Source organism: Sapajus apella, unplaced genomic scaffold (assembly GCF_009761245.1).
Source record: "Sapajus apella isolate SASKATOON/1434 unplaced genomic scaffold, GSC_monkey_1.0 scaffold182, whole genome shotgun sequence".
NCBI classification, from domain to species: domain Eukaryota; kingdom Metazoa; phylum Chordata; class Mammalia; order Primates; family Cebidae; genus Sapajus; species Sapajus apella.
Window position 1 is genome coordinate 163,723 of NW_022437122.1, and position 20,096 is coordinate 183,818.

The 20,096-nt window shown below is 44.1% G+C and overlaps 1 protein-coding gene across 4 annotated transcripts in view; it reads left to right on the forward strand.

Annotated features, from left to right (window-relative positions):
* FGD3 (FYVE, RhoGEF and PH domain containing 3) overlaps window positions 1–20,096 on the forward strand; it is a 70,244-nt gene that overhangs the window by 13,131 nt on the left and 37,017 nt on the right. The gene's annotated exons all lie outside the window — the stretch shown is intronic.

A 20,096-nucleotide genomic window follows, 5' to 3' on the forward strand; every position in this document is an offset into this window, starting at 1 on the left:
TCCAGGGTCAGAAAGGCCAGATGTCAGTGCATCAGAACACAGACAACGAAGGCCTGGTGAGTCCTGGCCGCACCACCTGCAGCTCCAGGGGTATCCCGAGCTGGCTGCCCAGCCTCCTGAGTGCTGGGGACAAGGCAGACCCCAGGCCCAGCCCCTCAGGTTCTGGGCGTGCACAGGGCCGGAGGCTTGTGTGGGGAAGGCCAAGGTCTCGCTGTCCGGAATAAGAAGTTTCTGACATTTGCTCTGGTGCTTCCGTCACTGACGGGAATGAGTTTGTCTCCGCCCTCGAGGGGTGCCTGGACACCATGTCACACACCATGCAGGAGCCTTGGGCCCTGGAGCCCCCTCCACCCCACCCGGAGGAAGAACAGGGGTTCAATGTGGGGGGTGGTGTAGGGGAACACGCCAAGTCAGTGGGCCAGGCTCTGCACCATGAGGAATTAGCCAGAAGCTGGCTGAAACGTAATACAGGAAAGGCGCTGGGGAAAGGTTAAGGATGCTTCAGCAGCACACTTCTTGGCCCCGAAATCACCCAGCTGTCAGGGGCACGTGGGGTTGCCTGGTCAGGCATGAACCTGCCACTCATATGGAGACAGCAGGAGTGCTGGGCCTGGAGCCACATGACGGGGTAGGCGGGGCTGGGCTGGCACCCCTAAACGAACAGGGGTTTGACCCTTTCCAGCTCGCTCAGGAGCACTGTCTCTGGAGGGATCCCCGCCCATCCCACCCTGGGCTTCATGTTTTTAAAGGGAGCATCTTTCAAGGTTAGGTAAAATAATGGAGGATTAATTAGACTTAACCATTTAGTACCTTGCATTCCTGTCCTTGGTACATGGTGGGGGAAGGCCTCACGAGTGTTGGGGACACCACCAGCTTGTGTGTCCTTTCAGGGCTGTGCATGGGGAAACTGGAGAGTGGGGGCTTTTTTACAAATACAGAAATTGAGGCACAGAGGAGTTGAGTTACGAGCGTGGGATCAAGACGTTCCAGGCTGAGCCCTCATCTCTCCCTGGTTCCCCTCTAGGCTTGTCCCTGTGAAGGCGCCCCCTGGGAACACCACTCTGCTCACCAGAACCTGGGAGGTCCCCATGCCCTGCTGCAGTGTTCTGCGACCCCCTTCCCTGCCTGCTCTGAGCTGGACCCCTCAGTCCCTCAGGAACTGTTCCTCCTCTCTATTCCCCTAGCCCCGCCCCACCTGGTGCCCCCGTCCCCCCACAGCACCCCCTCACCCGACGCAGCTATCAGAAACCTCCTCTCCTCTTCCTGTTGCCTGGGCACTGAGGCCTGACCTGAAGACCCCAGGCTGGCACAGACGCCTCCCCAACCTCATCTCACCACCGGCCGCAGAAAGGGCCTTTTTCTCTGCTAGGGACTCCGGTCTGTGCCGCCTGCCTAGGGGCCTGCAGGAAATCTGCCTGTGAGATTCTGGGCTGCCCCGTCCGTGGGTGCCACCCTGGCTCATTGTTTTGTGCAGTGTCCCCACTAACCTGCAGCTGCTGAAAGGGACTCTCATGGTCTCTGCCCCGAGGTGTGGGTCACAAGGACTCAGGACCCAGTCTGTAAACGAACACGAGTAAGTCAACCCCAGATTGTTGAATAAGGTGAAAAACGCAAATCCAAGACAAAAGCACTTTTTCACAAATAGGTTTGAGCAGGGTTCAGTATTGGAGGTCTGGCTCCAGGTGTGGGGGAACGTGGCTCCATCTGGTGACGAGCGGCTGCCTCGGGCTGCAAGCTTCTTGCGCCTTCTCTGTGGAAGGCGTTTGGCAGACCAAGGGCGAGGAGGCCGCTCAGCAAGCAAGGCCAAGGGCAGGAGCACCCAGAGGCCAGGCTGCAGAGGGACCGCAGCCAGCAGGCAGCGGAGCCCCTGCGCGCCACCCGGGGATACACCACTTCTCTTTCTTTTTCTTTCCTCTTCCGTTTTCCCATGCTTTAGCTTAAGCAGCCTGGTCTGCTAAAAATATAACACAGGAGGCTGTAAGGGGAACCTGAGGCTCCAGGATAGATTGTCATTTAACCCCGTAAATGAAAAATAAAATCCTAAGCCCCCCACCAACTGAACAAACCCCTCGTGGCCAAGGGGACCCCAGAAAAGCCTTAAAAACTTGAGTTTCCAGCCATGATGGGATGGGAGGTGGGTTTTACTCTCTCCTTTTTGCAGTTTAGACACAACTGACCAGCATTAATGTTAAAATAGAGATCAGAAGACTGACAGAACAGACTCTTTGTGCAATAAGATACCAAATTATAAACAGGACCAGGCAGTGTACATGCTCTACACTTAAAGAAGAAACTATATTCTAATAGCCACGAGGTTTTTCTTTTTCTTTAGCAGCTAAACAAGCAATAAGCAATATCAAAACAATGGTAGCTCCACCAGATGCTGACTGGCTGACCCCCTGCCCCATCCCCCACCCCACCCCCGTTCCACAAGCCGTAACTGCAGCCTTGATTGGACAAGAGACTGATTCAGTAACCTTCTCCCAATAAGAAGACCACTGACTATGTTTGGGCTGGCTCTGGCCAGTTTGCAGAGGCTGCACATTTGTGTGCACTTGTGTCCTGAAAAGACCTTTTAGCATATAGAGCCTGATTGTAATACATTTGAATGTTAAGGGTCCACCCCAAGGTGAACATGAGCCGCATGTTACACGCATGCTGGTTCAATACACACGCATCAGGACTATCCTCATAAATATCCATAGCTCCTTCTGCCACCTGTTGAATATGTATACTTGGCCAACCTGTTCAGCTTAAATTCCTGTCCAGACTCTCCTCCTTAAAAGTGCTGTCTCTGGTCTTGGCTGGCCACCTTAGAGGCTGTAATCCTTTATAAAGATAAATCTATAGATTTTTTAAGGCCAGGCACAGTGGCTCATGCCTGTAATCACAGAACTTTGGGAAGCCGAGGCAGGCAGACCACTTGAGGCCAGGAGTTCAAGACCAGCCTAACCCATATGGTGAAACCTCATCTCCACTAAAAATACAAAAAGTAGCTGAGCGTGTTGGCACACACCTGTAGTCCCAGCTAGTTGAGAGGCAGAGGCAGAAGAATCACTTAAACCCGGGAGGTGGGGGTTGCAGTGAGCCGAGATCATACCACTGCACTCCAGCCTGGTAACAGAGTGAGCAAGACTCCATCTCAAAACAACAACAACAAAAAAATCTATAGATGTTTTTTCTCTTTGTCTAAATGTATAGTTTTTTTTCTAAATGTTGTGATTTTTTGTTTTTTTGAGACGAAGTCTGGCTCTGGTCGCCCAGACTGGAGTGCAATGGTACAATCTCAGCTCACTGCAACCGCCACCTCCAGGATTCAAGTGATTCTCCTGCCTCAGACCCCCGAGTAGCTGGGATCACAGGCGCACACCACCATGCCCAGCTAATTTTTGTATTTTTAGTAGAGATGAGATTTCACCATGTCAGCCAGGATGGCCTCGAACTCCTGACCTCAGGCAATCTGCCCGCCTTGGCCTCCCAAAGTGCTGGGATTACAGACATGAACCACCGTGCCCAGCCAATGTGGTGATTTTTAAGTAGACAGTCTTCACGTGTGCCCTCTGAGGAAGGTGCTGGTGTTATCTTCAACCTGGAGATGGGGAAACAAACATAGAGGGGGTGTGTTCCTGATCAGCCGAGCACGGGTACTGCCATCTGAAGTCTGTGTCCCCAGGGCCAAATGGTTTTTGTTTTCCTTCTTTTATGCTGTTTTTTTGTTTTTTGTTTTTTGTTTTTAATATATAGAGAGAGATAGGATCTCATTATATTGCCCAGGCTGGTCTCAAACTCCTGGCCTCAAGTGATTCTCCTGCCTTGGCTTCCCAAAGTCTCAGGATTATAGCCATGAGCCACCATGCCCAGCACCAACTGATTTTTGTGTGTTCACTTTGTATCCTGTAACCTTACTGAATTGGTTCATTGGTCCTAACAGTTTTCAATGGAATTTTAAGGATTTTCTACTGTAAAATCATGTCATGTGTGAACAGAACTAAATTTACTGCTTCTCTTCCAGTTTGGATGACTTTTCTCTCTTTTTCTTTCCTAACTGCTCAGGCTAGAACTTCCCGTACTATATTGAATAGAAGTGGTGAGAGTGGGCATCCTTGTCTTATTTCTAATCTTAGAGGAAAAGCTTTTAGTCTTTCACCACAGTCTTTCTTTTTGAGATGAGTTTCACTCTGTCACCCAGGCTGGAGTGCAGTGGCGTGATCTCGACTCACAACCTCTGCCTCCTGGGCTCAAGCAATTCTCCTATCTCAGTCTCCCAAGTAGCTGGGATTACAGGCGTGCATCACTGTACCTGGCTAATTTTTTTGTATTTTTAGGAGAGACAGGGTTTTGCCATGTTGGCCAGGCTGGTCTTGAACTCCTGACCTCAGGTAACCTGCCCGCCTCAGCCTCCCAAAGTGCTGGAATTACAGGCATGAGCCACCGCGCCTGGCCTGGCCTTTCACCATTGAATATGATGTTAGCTGTGAGCTTCTCATATATGGACTTTATTAGATTGAGGTAGTTTCATTCTGTTGCTAGTTTGTTGAGTGTTTTTATCATGAAAGGATGTTGAATCTTTTCAAATACTTTTTCTGCATCAATTGAGATGATCATGTGGCTTTTGTCCTTCATTCTGTTAATGTGATGTATTACATTAATTGATTTTTGTTATGTTGAACCATAGTTGCATTCCAGGAATAAACTTGGTCATGGTGATCAATCCTTTTAATGTACTGTTGAATTTTATTTCCTAGTATTTTGCCGAGGACTTTTGCATCAATGTTCATCAGGGATATTGGCCCTATTGTCTTTGTACGGCCTTGCCCTCGGGATAATGATGGCCTCATTGAATGAGCTTGGAAGTAGGCCCTCCTTTTCAATTTTTTTGGAAGAATTTCAGGAGGACTGGTTTTATTTCTTTTTAAAGTGTTCGTAGAGTTCATCAGTGAAGCCATCTGGTCCTGGACTTTGGTTTGTTTGGAGGTTCTTTATTACGAATTCAATCTGCAGACTCATTACTGCTCTTTCAGATTTTCTATTTCTTCGTGATTCGGTTCTCCTAGGTTGTGTGTTTCTAGGGATTTATCCATCACTGTTCACAGCATTTTCTTGTGGTCCTTTTTTTTCCTGTGGCATCTCTTGTAATATTCCCTCTTTCATTTCAGTTGAATCTTCTCTGTCTCTCTCTCTTTTTTTTTTTTTTGGGGGGGGGACAGTCTATTTAAAAATCACAACATTTAGAAGAAAATGTATACATTTAGACAATAGAATAGTTTGCTTGTTTGTTTTAGATAGTCTCCCTCACTCTGCTGCCCAGGGTAGAGGATAGGGGTGCGATCTCGGCTCACTGCAACCTCCACCTCCCGGGTTCAAGCCGTTCTTCTGCCCCAGCCTCCTGAGTAGCTGAGATGACAAGCATGTGCCACCACGCCCAGCTAATTTTTGTATTTTCATGGAGATGAAGTTTCACCGTTTTGGCCACCCCAAACTCCTGGCCTCAAGCGATCCACCTGCCTCAGCCTCCCACGTGCTGGGATTACCCGTGCCTGGCCTCTTTTTTCTTAGTTAACCTAGCTAAATGTTTGCCAGTTTTCTTTGCTCTTTTCAAAAAAGCCACCTTTTCATGTTGTTAATTTCCCTATTGTCTTTTTGTTCTCTGTATCTCTATCGATAGCTCTATATGTCTGATCTTTATTACTTCCTTCCTTCTGCTAGCTTCAGTTTCAGTTTTCTCTTTGCCTTTGTGTTTCTTGACAGGCAGAGTTAGATTGTTGATTCAAGATTTTTCTTTTTTAAAAAATGTACGTATTTATAGCTGTAAAATTCCCTCTTAGCACTGCTTTTACTGCATTCCATAAGTATGTTGTGATTTCATTTTTTCTTTTATCCATTGGCTGTTTAAGAATGTGTTGTTTAGGCCGGTGCGGTGGCGCAGTCCTGTAATTTCAGCACTTTGGGAGGCCAAGGTGGGTGGATCAACTGAGGTCAGGCATTTGAGACCAGCCTGGCCCACATGGTGAAACCCCATCTCTACTAAAACTACAAAAGTTAGCCAGGCGTGGTAGTGGACACCTGTAATCTCTGCTACTCTGGAGAGTAAGGCAGAAGAATTGCTTGAACTAGGGAGATGGAGGTTGCAGCAAGCCAAGATCACGTCACTGCACTCCAGCCTGGGTGACAGAGCAAGACTCCATCTCAAAAAAAAAAAAAAAAATGTGTTGTTTAATTTGCACATGTCTGTGGATTTTCACTGTGTTCTTGATTTCTAGTTTCATTTCCTTGTAATTGAAAAAGATAGTTTGTATAATTTCAGTCTTTGTGTGTTTGTTGAGACTTGTTTTATGCCTAACACATGGTCTGTCCTGGAGAAGGTTTCATGTACACTTGAGAAGAACTTTTATTATGCTGTTTTTGGGCAGCGTGTTCTGTAATTGTCTGGTTCAACTGCCTGTAGAGTTGTTCAAGTCCTCTATTTCCTGATTGATCTTCTGTCTGTTTCTTCTATTGGTTTATTGAAAGTGAGATATTGGCCGGGTGCGGTGGCTCAAGCCTGTAATCCCAGCACTGTGGGAGGCCGAGGCGGGTGGATCATGAGGTCAAGAGATCGAGACCATCCTGGTCAACATGGTGAAACCCCGTCTCTACTAAAAATACAAAAAATTAGCTGGGCATGGTGGCGCGTGCCTGTAATCCCAGCTACTCAGGAGGCTGGGGCAGGAGAATTGCCTGAACCCAGGAGGCGGAGGTTGCGGTGAGCAGAGATTGCGCCATTGCACTCCAGCCTGGGTAACAAGAGCGAAACTCCGTCTCAAAAAAAAAAAAAGAAAGTGAGATATTAAAGTCTCCTCATATTATTTTGCTGCTCTCTATTTCTTCCTTCAATTCTGCCAAAGTTTCCTGTGTATATTCAGGAGTTCTGAGGTTTGGTGCACAAATATTTATAATTGTTACATCTTTTTGGTGACTTGATCTTTTTGTCACTATATAATGTTTCTTTGCTTCTTGTAACAGTTGTTGGTTTCCCACTTACCAGCAGTGATTCTTTTTTTCTAAGTGACAGAGGCTAACTGTACATATTCCTGAGTTACATAGTGATGTTCTGATACATATAATATGTAGTGATTAGATCATGGCAATTAACATAGCCATCATTTCAAACATTTATTATTTCTTTCTGTTGGGAACATTCGATACCCTCCTTCTAGCTGTTGAAACTATATACTATACTCTTGTTAACGATAGTCATCCTGCAGTGGCATAGAACACTGCAACTTACTCCTTTTATCTAGCTGCAATTTTATATCCTTTAACAAATCTGTCCCTATGCCTCTCTTCCTCCTGCCCTTCCTAGTGTCTAGTATGCTCTGCTGTACTGTTTACTTCCGTGAGATCAACTTTTTTTAGCTTCCACATTTGAGTGAGAACATGTGATGTTTAACTTTCTGTTCCTGGCTTATTTTGCTTAACTAAGTGTCCTCTAGTTCCATCTATGTTGCCACAAATGACAGGATTTCATATTTTTATGACTCAGTAGTATGACCTTGTACATTTTCCTTATCCATTCAACTGTTGTTGGATACCCGGGTTGATTTCATATCTTGGCTACTGTGAATAGTGGTGCGATCAACATGGAGGTGCAGCTGTCTCTTCAAAATACTGAGTTCCTTTCCTTTGGATAAATGTCCAGTAATGGGATTGCTAGATCATATGATAGTTCTATGTTTTTTCCTTCTTTTTAAAATTTTTATTATTTTTTTTAATGTATCTATTCTGTTTTTTTTTTTTTTTTTTTTTTTTTTGAGACAGTCTCACTTTATCACCCAGGCTGGAGTGTAGTGGCGCAATCTTGGCTCACCACAACCTCTGCCTCATGGGTTCAAGTGATTCTCCTGCCTCAGCCTCCTGAGTAGCTGCCCAGGCTGGTCTCGAACTCCTGACCTCAGGTGATCTGCCCACCATGGTCTCCCAAAGTGCTGGGATTACAGGCATGAGCCACAGCTCTGGGACTTTTTTTTTTTTTTTAAGAGTCTTTCTCTGTTACCCAGGCTAGAGTGCAGTGGCAAGATCACAGCTCACTGCAGCCTTGAACTCGTGGGCTCAAGCAGTCCTCCCACCTCAGCTTCCCAAGCAGCTGGGACTGCAGGCATGCAACACCATGCCTAGCTAATTTTTAAAAGTTTTTTTTGTAGAGATAGTGTCTTACTGTGTTGCCCAGGGCGGTCTCAAACTTCTGGACTCAAGTGATCCTCCTGCCTTGGCATCTCCAAGTGCCGGGGTTACAGGTGTGCATCACCATGCCCAGCTTGCAGTTTTTTGAGGAGCCTCCATACTACTCCCCATAGTGGTTATGCTAGTTTACATTCCCTCCAATAGTGTATGAGAGGTACCTTTTCTTCACATCCTTGCCAGCCTTTGTTATTTTTTGTCTTTCGGTTAATAGCCATCCTAACTGGGGTGAGATGCTTTCACTGTGGTTTTGATTTGCATTTCCGTTATGATTAGTGATTTTTTCAACATTTAAAAATATATTATTTGTTGGCCATTTGTACATTTGCTTTTGAGAAATGTCTGGTCAAATTATGTGTCCATTTTTAAAATGAATTGTTTGGGTTTTTCTGCTGATGAGATGTTTTAGTTCTTGGTATATTCTGGATGTTAATTTCCTGTCAGAGGAACGGTTTGCAAATATTTTCTCCCATTCGGTAGGCTGTCTTTTCATTCTGCTGATCGTTTCCTTTGCTGTGCAGAGGATTTGTAATTTGATATAATGTAGTTTGTCTGTTTTTGCTTTTGTTGCCTATGCTTTCAAGACCTTATTCATAAAATATTTTCCCAGGCTAATGTTCTAAAGCATTTCTCCTTCCTGCTTTCCCTTCTTTTCTTTTCTTTTCTCTCTTTTTTTTTTTTTTTTTGAGAGTCTCACCCTGTTGCCCAGGCTGGAGTGCAGCAGCAGGATCTTGGCTCCTGCAACTCCCGCCTCCCAGGTTTAAGTGATTCTCCTGCCTCAGCCCACAATTGGCTGGCGTTACAGACATGTGCCACCACACCTGGCTAGTTTCTATGTTTTCTTTTAGTAGCCTTCAGGTCTTAAGTTTAGGTCTTTGATCCATTTTGAGTTGATTTTTGTATAGGGTATAAACCAAAAATAAACTTTTTTTGGGCGGTGGGGGGGCAGACGGAGTCTCTCTCTGTGGCCCAGGCTGTAGTGCAGTGGCGAGATCTCGGCTCACTGCAACCTCCGCCTCCAGGGTTCAGGCGATTCTCCTGCCTTAGCCTCCCGAGTAGCTCAAACTACAGGCAGGTGCTACCACACCGGCTAATTTTTTATATATTTTAGTAGAGACAGGGTTTCACCGTGTTAGCCAGAATGGTCTCGATTTCCTGACCTCATGATCTGCCTGCCTCTGCCTCCCAAAGTGCTGGGATTACAGGCCTGAGCCACCAGGCCCCAACAAAAAATAAGCTTTTTTTTGTTTTGTTTTGTTTTGTTTTTGAGACGGAGTTTCGCTCTTGTTACCCAGGCTGGAGTGCGATGGCATGATCTTGGCTCACCACAACCTCCGCCTCCTGGGTTCAGGCAATTCTCCTGCCTCAGTCTCCTGAGTCGCTGGGATTACAGGCACGCGCCACCATGCCCAGCTAATTTTTTGTATTTTTAGTAGAGACGGGGTTTCACCATGTTGACCAGGATGGTCTCGATCCCTTAACCTCGTGATCCACCCGCCTCGGCCTCCCAAAGTGCTGGGATTACAGGCGTGAGCCACCGCGCCCGGCAAAAAAATAAGCTTCTAAGGTCCCCCAACCATCTGAATGAACCCGTTTCCTCTGCCAAGGGTATTCCAGAGTTAACCTGAAAAATGGGTTCAGGTCACGAGGAAAGGGAGTCTAACATGCCTCATTATGTCCTCCTCCCTTTTGGAATTCAGGAAAGGCCAAACAGCATTTAAGGTCAACACAGAGCTTAAGTTTGATAAGAAGCATTTACAGTCTGTTTCAGGCCTGCTACCTGGAGGCTCAATCTGCATGATAAAACTTTGGTCTCCACAGCCCTTTCATTGCAACCCAGACATTCCTTTCTATTGATAACTCTTTCAACCAATTGCCAATTAGAAAAATTTCAAATCTACCTATAACCTGGAAGCCCCCTACCCCAGCTTCAAGTTGTCCCGCCTTTCTGGACTGAACCAATGTATGTCTTAAATGTATTTGATTGATGCCTCATGTCTTTCTAAAATGTATAAAATGTAGCTGGGCCCCAAACATCTTGGGCCCATGTTCTCAGGGTCTCCTGGGGGCTGTGTCACAGGCCATGGTCACTCATATTTGGCTCCGAATAAATTTCTTCCAATATTTTCAAGAATTTGACTCATTTTGTTGACAAGTATGAGAAGTGGGGGTCTTGTTTCATTCTTCAGCATGTAGATACACTGTTTTCCCAGCACTATTTATTAAAGAGACTGTCCTTTTTCCAATTAGTTTTCTTGGCACCTTTGTCAAAATCAGTTGGCTATAGATAAACGGATTAATTTCTGAGTTCTCTATTCTGTTTCATTGGTCTGTGTGTCTGTTTTTATGCCAGTACCATGCTGATTTTGTTCCCATAGTTTTGTAGTATATTTTGAAGTCAGGTCATGTGATGCTTCTAGCCGTGTTCTTTTTGCTCAGGATTGTTTTGTTGACAGCGGTTCCATTGAATCTGTAAGTTGCTTGGTAGTATTTCCATTTTCACAATATTAATTCTTCTGATCAACAAGCCTGGAATGTCACGCATTTGTTTATTTCTGTGGATGCTAAAGCAAATCCATCCTGGATGCTAATGCTAGTAGTGGCAAATCCATACAGATCTGTAGCAACCTCAGTTCTTGCCTCCTCAGAAGAAACAGTTTGACCAAGGGGCATAAGGCAGAGTGAGAGACTGAGGCAAGTTAGAGCAGGACTGAAAGTTTTTTGTTTTTTTTTAAACAGTCTCACTCTGTCACCCAGGCTGGAGTGCAGTGGCGTAATCTCGGCTTACTGCAACCTCTGCCCCCTGGGTTCAAGCAATTCCCCTGCCTCAGCCTCCCAAGCAGCTGGGATTTACAGATGCTTGCCGCCACACCCAGCTGATTTTTGTATTTTTAGTAGAGATGGGGTTTCACCATCTTGGCCAGGCGGGTCTTGAACTCCTGACCTTGTGATCCACCCACCTCAGCCTTCCAAAGTGCTGGGATTACAGGCATGAGACACCACACCCGGCCGTGAATGTTTATTAAAAAGCTTTAGAGCAGGAATGAAAGGAAGTAAAGTACACTTGGAAGAGGGCCAAGCAGGCAACTTGAGAGATCAAGTACACTGTTTGACCTTTGACTTGGGATCTTATATGTTGGTATGCTTCTGGGGGTTGCATCCCTTTTCTCCTGATTCTTCCCATGGGTAAGATGTCTGCATGCACAGTGGACTCCCAGCACTTGGGAGGGGCCACATGTGCAGTGTGTTTACTGAAGTTATACACATGCTCACTTGAAGCATTCTTCCCTTACCAGTTGAGTGTTCCTATAAAGTCATATACCACCATTTTGCCTCTTAGTGAATATACTTGAGCCCATTCACCAAGTTCCTGAGATCTCATCAAGAAGCTGCTGATCACCAGTTTCAGGTTTTTCTATGTATTGGGAGACTGTGTTTCCCTGAAGCTGGCTGCAACCAATTATTATTTCAGAGAGCCAGCTTAGCAACTACCTGACCATCACGTGATGGTTGCCTCACATTCCTGATTGTCGGGGAGGGACCCTCTCCTCCCCTATTCACGTCTTTCTGACTACCTACTGTAGCATTGCCCTCCTCAAGAGTCCAAGACCCAGTTATTTCGAGAAGATGGACAGTCAGTCTTCTGTAACTGCTTCCTGCTGACAGAGGGGCAGTGGTGATTGTTCTGTGAGTCTTGGCCTCTTGCTTGCTAGCTGTCAGGGCAGGGTGGCTCTGTGGGTTGGTGAAAGCAGTATCCAGCCAGGCCCAAGGGAGACAGTGGCGGGATTTCACCTCTGCTATGTCTCACTGATGGGCAGTTGGGGTCCTCTTTAGAAAGGTGGCTCTTGAATATTGAAAGGATTATATCCCTGAGGATCACGTGGAGCTGGATGGCCTGAAGGCACGAGGAGACAAATGGGTTGTTAGATTTAGAAGAATGTCAAAATATAAGGGAGTGAGGACAGTTCCAAAACATCCGAAGGCTGCCAACCTACCCAGGTAGCTGGTGGCTGTAGTCATGTCTTGGGTGCATAGGATTGCTAGCAGATTCCAATATGTGCCTGGAATTAGAACACTGATCTAGATTTTTACATTACACATCTCTTTTTGTTTCTTCTGAAGTGCAGCTAGAGATCACTGGTTGGTTCACAGGAATAAGCAGCATTAGTCTAAATTGCAGACAAAAATTCAAAAACTAACTGATGAGACTAGAAACTAATGACAGGTGTACCATAGTTCTTGAAACATAATTTTTCTCTCTCCAGTCCTCATTTTTATTAAAAATGAATTATGATAAGACTGATTTGTTTGCAAAGTAAGACTTTAGTCTTACTTTAGTTGGTCTGATTATTTGCGTAAAGCACAGCAAAAATAATTATTTGCCACATAGGCTTTTTTTTTTAAGTTGGCTTTGATGGAGCTTTGTTTCATAAGGAATTTTAGATAAGACTTTATTTTTTTAATTTTTTTTTTTTTTTGGGGACAGAGTTTCGCTCTTGTTACCCAGGCTGGAGTGCAATGGCGCCATCTCGGCTCACCGCAACCGCCGCCTCCTGGGTTCAGGCAATTCTCCTGCCTCAGCCTCCTGAGTAGCTGGGATTACAGGCACGCGCCACCATGCCCAGCTAATTTTTTGTATTTTTAGTAGAGACGGGGTTTCACCATGTTGACCAGGATGGTCTCGATCTCTTGACCTCGTGATCCACCCGCCTCGGCCTCCCAAAGTGCTGGGATTACAGGCTTGAGCCACCGCGCCCGGCCAGATAAGACTTTTTTTAAAGCCTTGAGGCCAGCCATGGGTTTGTACCATTAGATACCTGTATGAGTTGGATAAATCCCTCTCCTCTTGAGGCCCCAAGATAACTTGGGGCTCCTGGGCCTGTTAGAATGTGACATTTTTTACTCACCACATTTTAGGAACCCTGTACAGAAACTGTGTAGACAAGATATGAGGACAGTTTTCCCAAGAGGCTTTTATTGGCTCTATAAGTCAACTCTGATTCCTTAAAGAAAAGCATGATATTCCAGTCAAAGCCTTGGTAAAACAACCAATTTCTCCTGTTCCAAAAGAAAATAGATGCTTTTTGTACTTAGGCAAATAACTATATTGCCATAAGTAAGAATATTCACAAATAGTTTCCAGATTCTGGAGAAATCAGGTAGAGAGAAACAAATATGCTCCAAATTTTATTTATGAGAGTACTCAATTGTTGGCCAGGCATGGTGGCTCATGCCTGCAATCCCAGCACTTTGGGTGACCAAGGCCGTCAGATCACTTGGAGTCAGGAGTTCAAGGCCAGCCTGGCCAACATGGCAAAACCTTGTCTCTACTAAATCCCAAAAAAAAAATTAGCCAAGCGTGGTGGCATCTGACTGTAGCCCCAACTACTAGGGAGGCTGAGGCACAAGACTCGCTGAACCCAGGTAGCAGAGATTGCAGTGAGCTGAGATCATACCACTGCGCTCCAGTGACAGAGCAAGACTTTGTCTCAATTTTTTAAAAAAAGAGTACTCAATTGTTAAAAGCTGTAAATAGCCAACACCAGGCGTGGTGGCTCATGCTTGTAATCTCAGCACTTTGGGAGGCTGAGGTGGGTGGATCTCGAGGTCAGGAGATTGCAACCTGGCTAACACAATGAAACTATGTCTTTACTAAAAATACAAAAAAATTAGTCGGGTGTGGTAGCACGCACCTGTAGTCCCAGCTGCTCTGGAGGCTGAGGCAGGAGAATCACTCGAACTAGGGAGGCAGAGGTTGTAGTGAGAGATCACCACTGCATTTCAGCTTGGGTGACAGAGCGAGACTCAGTCTCAAAAAGAAAAAAGGTCATAGAAGGATTATGTGTCTTCTATTAGTACTATTCATGCAGTTAGCCCCTGTTCTGCTTGATACTTATGAACCAGGAAAAATTAGGCATGAAGACACATTGAAGGGTAAGGAGGGCAAATGCATTAGGCAAGAAGAAAGCTCTCAGCATAGAAAAAGGGGGACCTGCCAACAGGCTCCCACCTCACAGATTGAATACCAGTCCACTACACACTAGCTGAAGAGACCAGGCTCCTCTCCTGCATAAGGCATGAATTCCTGGTAGCTCTACCCCATTCCCTCAGTGCCTGTGGGCCTCTAGTCCATTGCAGGCATACCCAGGCAGGACTCTGCGCAGGTTCCCTTACCTACACAAAAACATCTGCCATTATCAACTGATGATGGTCACCCAATATTCGTGATATGTCAGGGCTGCTACTGCCCTCCTCATGTCTGCCTGGCTACCTACTTTACACTAATCTGCCATGTTGACTTCTGATTAACCATAGTTCCAGCAATGCCTCTGAGATTTTTACCTTATCTACTGTTCCTTGTATAAGAGCAAATACTTAACTGTAAATCTTACCCTTATGCTATGACAGCTCTGATGTTATCATAAACACAGACCATAAATCCTGCCCTTAGGCTATGATACATACCGCATTCTTGCCTTTTTCTGAGAGGTTGACTTCAATGTCCTTCACATTCCTTCTGAAGCACTGTATACCCTTTCTCTATGACATATAAGTCCTGGGTTTGGGGGTTGACAGCGTGAAGATCTACCTGTTTTTTGGCCATCCATGTCCATGCTCCTGTCTGTCAGTTCCCCAATAAATCACCCTCTGCTCTGAAACTATGTTAGTCTTCCTTGTTCTTTGGTTCCTCAACTCCTTCTGCATTTGGTGGACTCTTTGCATGCACAGCCCTTTCATGAAACAGTCCACTTCAATGTCTCTCATCAGTGTTTTTGTTTTTTGGGGTTTTTTTTTTTGAGACAGAGTCTTACTCTGTTGCCCAGGCTGGAGTGCAGTGGTGCAGTCTAGGCTCACTGCAATCTCTGCCTCCCAGGTTCAAGTGATTCTCGTGCCTCAGCCTCCAAGTAGCTGAAACTACAGGCACGCGCTAGCACACCTGGCTAATTTTTGTATTTTTAGTAGAGACAGGGTTTCACCATGATGGCCAGGCTGGTCTCAAACCTCTGACCTTGTAATCCACCTGCCTCAGCCTCCTGAAGTGCTGGGATTACAGGAGTGAGCCACCACACCCAGCCTCATTAGTGTTTTTTAGTTGTCTTTGGTAAACCAAAAAGTATCTGAAACTGGTCTCAATCAGTTTAGAAGTTTATTTTGCCAAGGTTGAGGTCATGCCTGGAAAAAATAATAAACACGGAATCATAGAAAAACAGTCTGTGGCCTGTGTTTTCTCCAGAGGCCTTTGAAGGTTTAAGTATTTAAAGGGAAAAAGTGGGCTGGAGGGGAGAAAGGGAAGATATGTTAATCTACAGGTTGCAAGAGAAAAGGGGCTGGTAGGCAAATAGTCAATTATGTATTCATCTGTTGCTCAGCAAATCCGCACTTTACATAAAATGAGGTAAACGTAGGGCAGCCACCTGTGGAGACATTTAACCTTTCATCTATAGCTGTCTGGTTAGGAACAAAAGGAAAGAGTTTCTTGCATGACTCAGCGTTCAGCTTAATTTTTTTCTTTTGGCATCATGAATTGAGGTCCTGAGTTCTCATTTCACTTTTGCACCTTGTAGAGATTTTGTACCTCCCTCACTAAATTTATTCCTAGGTATTTATTTTGCAGTTATTGTATGTGAGATTGCCTTCTTGATTTCTTTTACAGCTAGTTTGTTGTGTATAGAAACACTACTGATGTTCATATATTGATTTTGTGTCCTTCACCCACTGGCCATTCAGGAGCATGTTATTTAATTTCCATATATTTTCAGAGCTTTGAATGTGTCTCTTCTTATTGATGTCTAGTTTTATTCCATTGTGGTCAGATAAGATACCTAATATAATTTTGATTAAAAAAAAATCTGAGACTTGTTTTGTGCCCTAATATATTGTCAGCCCTAGAGAATATTCCATATGTTCACGAGAAGAATGTGTGTTCTGCAGCTGTTGGGTGAAATGTTCTGTAAATGTCTGTTAGGTTTATTTGGCCTATGGTGCAAATAAATCTGATGTGCCTTTGATTTTCTGTCTAGATGATCTGTCTAATGCTAAGAGTGGGGTGTTGAAGTCTCCAACTATTATTGTGTTGGAGGTATACGTTTCCCTTTCTATCTAATAATATTTGCTTTCTATATCTAGGTGCTCTAGTATTTGGTGCATGTATATTTACAATTACAATTACAGTTATTATATTCTTCTCCTGAATTGATCCCTTTACTATTATGTAATCTCTTTGTTTCTTTTTATGGTTTTTGACTTGAAGTCTTCTTTATCTGATACAAGTATAGATACTTCTGCTTGTTTTGTGTTTCTGTTTACATGGACTATCTTTTTTCATCCTTAACTTTCAGTTTATGTAAGTCTTTACAGGTAAGGGGAATTTCTTTGTAGACAGCATATAGTTGGGTCTTGGTTGTTTTAATCCATTCAGCCAGTTTATTTTTTAAATGGGGGAATTTAATCTATTTACATTCAAGATTATTATTGTTGATGAGAAATTACTCCTGTTATTATACTGATTGCGTTCTGGTTGTTTTTTATACCCTATGTTACTTACCTCCTCTCATTATTTATTTTTGCAGTTGAGTGGTTTTCTGCAGTGACAAGATTTGATTCTTTTTTCCTTTGTATATGAGCTTTACCAGTGAGTTTTATAGTTTTACATGTTTTCATGATGGTGTTTATTGCCTTTTCACTTCCAGATATATGACTATCTTGAGCATTTCTTATAAGACTGGTCTAGTGGTGATGAATTCTCTTATTTTTTTGCTTGTCAGTTAAAGATTTTATTTCTCCTTCCTTTCTGAAGAATAGCTGGGAGGATTGCTTGAGCTCCTCCTGGGTGGCATTGGCAGACTGTTCTTTGAGCTGAAAGTGTGGCACTGAGAGTTGGTTTCCCTGCTATGTAGGACTAGAGTCATTGCTAATCCTAGGCCCAAGCTCTATACAGCTGCGGTTGTGGCATTCAAACACTCATGTGCTCTTGGTGGAATGGAGATGGAGCCCCAGTGCTGAAGAGGTACAGTAGCTACTTCCTGGAGCACTCTGGAGGTGGCTGTAGTCTCAGGATGATGCCATGCCCACAGCAGCTTGGTTCACAGGGGTGGTTGGGGGATGGGGAGTCCACACTTTGTGATCCTAATTGGGGCAATGTGGCTGTGTGGATTCTCACAACTCTCCAAACTGGGCTTGGGGCTTGCAAGGACTGTGGGATTCTCTGTGTTGTACTTTTTTGCTGCAAAGGGAAGTCCCTCCTGACTCTGGATAGATCCTATCTGGGTGGAGGGAGATGGGACTGCTGGAGGCTGGCTGCCTCCACGCTGCTCTCTTGGGCTTTCAATCTTCACGGGTGCATCTCTACTCCACCACTCATTCTAGCACCTGTCAAATCTCAGTCGTTTCTGCCTTAGTCCTTTCTTGGGGTGAGGGGAGGAGTGCCAGGTGTTTCTAGTCGGCCATCTTGCTGATATCACTCTCCTTTTTTTTTTGGAGACAAGGTCTCACTATGTTGCCCAGGATAGCCTCGATCTCCTGGGCTTAAGTGACCCACTTCAACCTCCTGAGGAGGTGGGACTATAAGTGTACACCATTGCATCCAGCCTTGTAATAGTTTTTGCTATAGAGTCTGTTTTATCTAAGTATGGCTGCTCCTGCTCTCTTTTGGTTACCTTTTGCATGAAATATCTTTTTCCATCCTGTCCCTTTCAGCCTGTGTGTGTCCTTATCAACAGCATATAGTTGGAGGCTATTGTTTATTTATTTATTTATTTATAACTACACTCAAGTCCCAGGAGGCTGTTATTTTTAATCCATTCAGCCAGTATGCCTTTTGATTGGGAAATTTAGTCCATTTACATTTAAAGCAGTTACTGATATGAAAGGACCTACCACTGCCATTTGGTTGTTTTCTGTATCTCATAGGTTGTTGTTTGTGTCCTTCCTTCTCTCTTACTGCCTTTGTGTTTCATCGATTTTTGTAGTGATATGCCTTTATTTCCTTCTCATTTCCTTTTTTTTTTTGAGACGGAGTCTTGCTCTGTCACCAGGCTGGAGTGCAGTGGCGCAATCTCGGCTCACTGCAAACTCTGCCTCCTGGGTTCAAGCGATTCTTCCACCTCAGCCTCCCAAGTAGCTGGGACCACAGGTGTGTGCCACCATGCCTGGCTAATTTTTTTGTATTTTTAGTGGAGTTGGGGTTTCACCATGTTGGCCAGGATGGTCTTGATCTCTTGACCTTATGATCCACCTCCCTTGGCCTCCCAAAGTGCTGGGATTACAGCTAGTGCTCGACTTACGACCATGATTGGTTCCGACAGACCGGTCGTAACACGATTTGGTTGTAAGTTGAGTAGGCTATATGTACAATACTGTGAAATGATGTTATAAAAACCTTTGTCATATTTTATCATAATTTTCTTTGTTCATTTTATGCCATTTGTATCATCTCTACACCATTTTGTTTCTTATTTTTACATTCGTCAGGGTTAAGTAAAACACTGCATTACCAGTACAACTGGTTTAATATTTGCAAAACATACAAAATTACAAAATACAGGTGCATACAAAAATACAAAATACAGGTGTAAAAAATACCATAGGAAACATTTTCCCAATTGCAAAACATATCAAAATATATAAACATGTACGAAACATTTTATTGGCCTCTGGTGCTTGGCTGTGGATCGTTGATGTCGTCATCTGAGGCAGCAGTTGGGGTTACCAGAGTTGCTTTTTCATAAACATGGTGAACTTTGTCTGAATTGTATGTTTCTTTTTTTCTTCATAAATTTCACGATACGGACGAAACACATGGTGTGCCATCCGTTCAATCCTTGCAAATCGTTCGATGTTTGGGTCCATTGCTTCGAAATGTATAAGAAGTTTATTGGGAGGGGTTTGATGAAAAATATCCAAGACACAAAACACAAATTGCTGTACCGAGTCTGGGATAACAGTTGAAATGGTGCACACAGAGATGGCAGTGCTGCCGGAAGCTGGTCTGCACTGTCGTGCGCCCAGCTGGGCAACGTTTGCGCTGCCAGACGCAGAGCAGTCGTGGCTAGCGATTGTGGTCGTAAAGTCGAATGGTCGTAAGTTGCATAGGTGGTAAGTCGATCAATACCTGTACTGGCATGAGCCACTGCGCCCAACCCCTTTTTTATCTATAAATATTTTATTTGTGGTTACCATTGCAGTTACATAAAACATATTAGACTTATAGCATTCTATTTTAAACCAATAACAACTTCAATCACATGCAAAAACTCCACCTCCAGTTCCACCTCCCTCTCCCTGCTTAGTTATTGATGTCATGAATTAATCTTTATTTATTGTATACAAATTCATATAGATTTAAATGCTTAAATGTTTTTGTAATTTAAATTCTACGCACTAAAAGGACAAATTTGTATTTATCCATGTGTTCACCTTTACTGAAGAACCTTACATTATCATGTGGCTTCGTGTTGCTTTTTACCGTCCTTTTGTTTCAACGTAAAGGACTCCTTTAATCTTTTTTATTTTAGAGCAGATTTAATGGTAATGAACTCCTTCAGCTTTTGTTTATCTGGAAAAGTGTTTATTTCTCCATTTTTGAAGGACAGTTTTGTCAAATACAATATTCTTTGTTGACAGGTTTTTTTTTCTTTCAGCACTTTTAATGTATCCTCCCTCTTCCTTCTGGTTTGCAAAGTTACCACTGACAAATCCTCTGATAATCTTATGGACTCCTTACATGAGAAAAATTGCTTTTCTCTTGCTGCTTTCAAGATTTTCTTTGTATTTGACTTTAGACAGTTATATAATTATAATGTGTCTTGGTATAGTTCTCTTTTGATTTACCCTAGTTGGAAGTCTTTGAGATTCTTGAAGTTTTAAAGCCATCGCTTTCC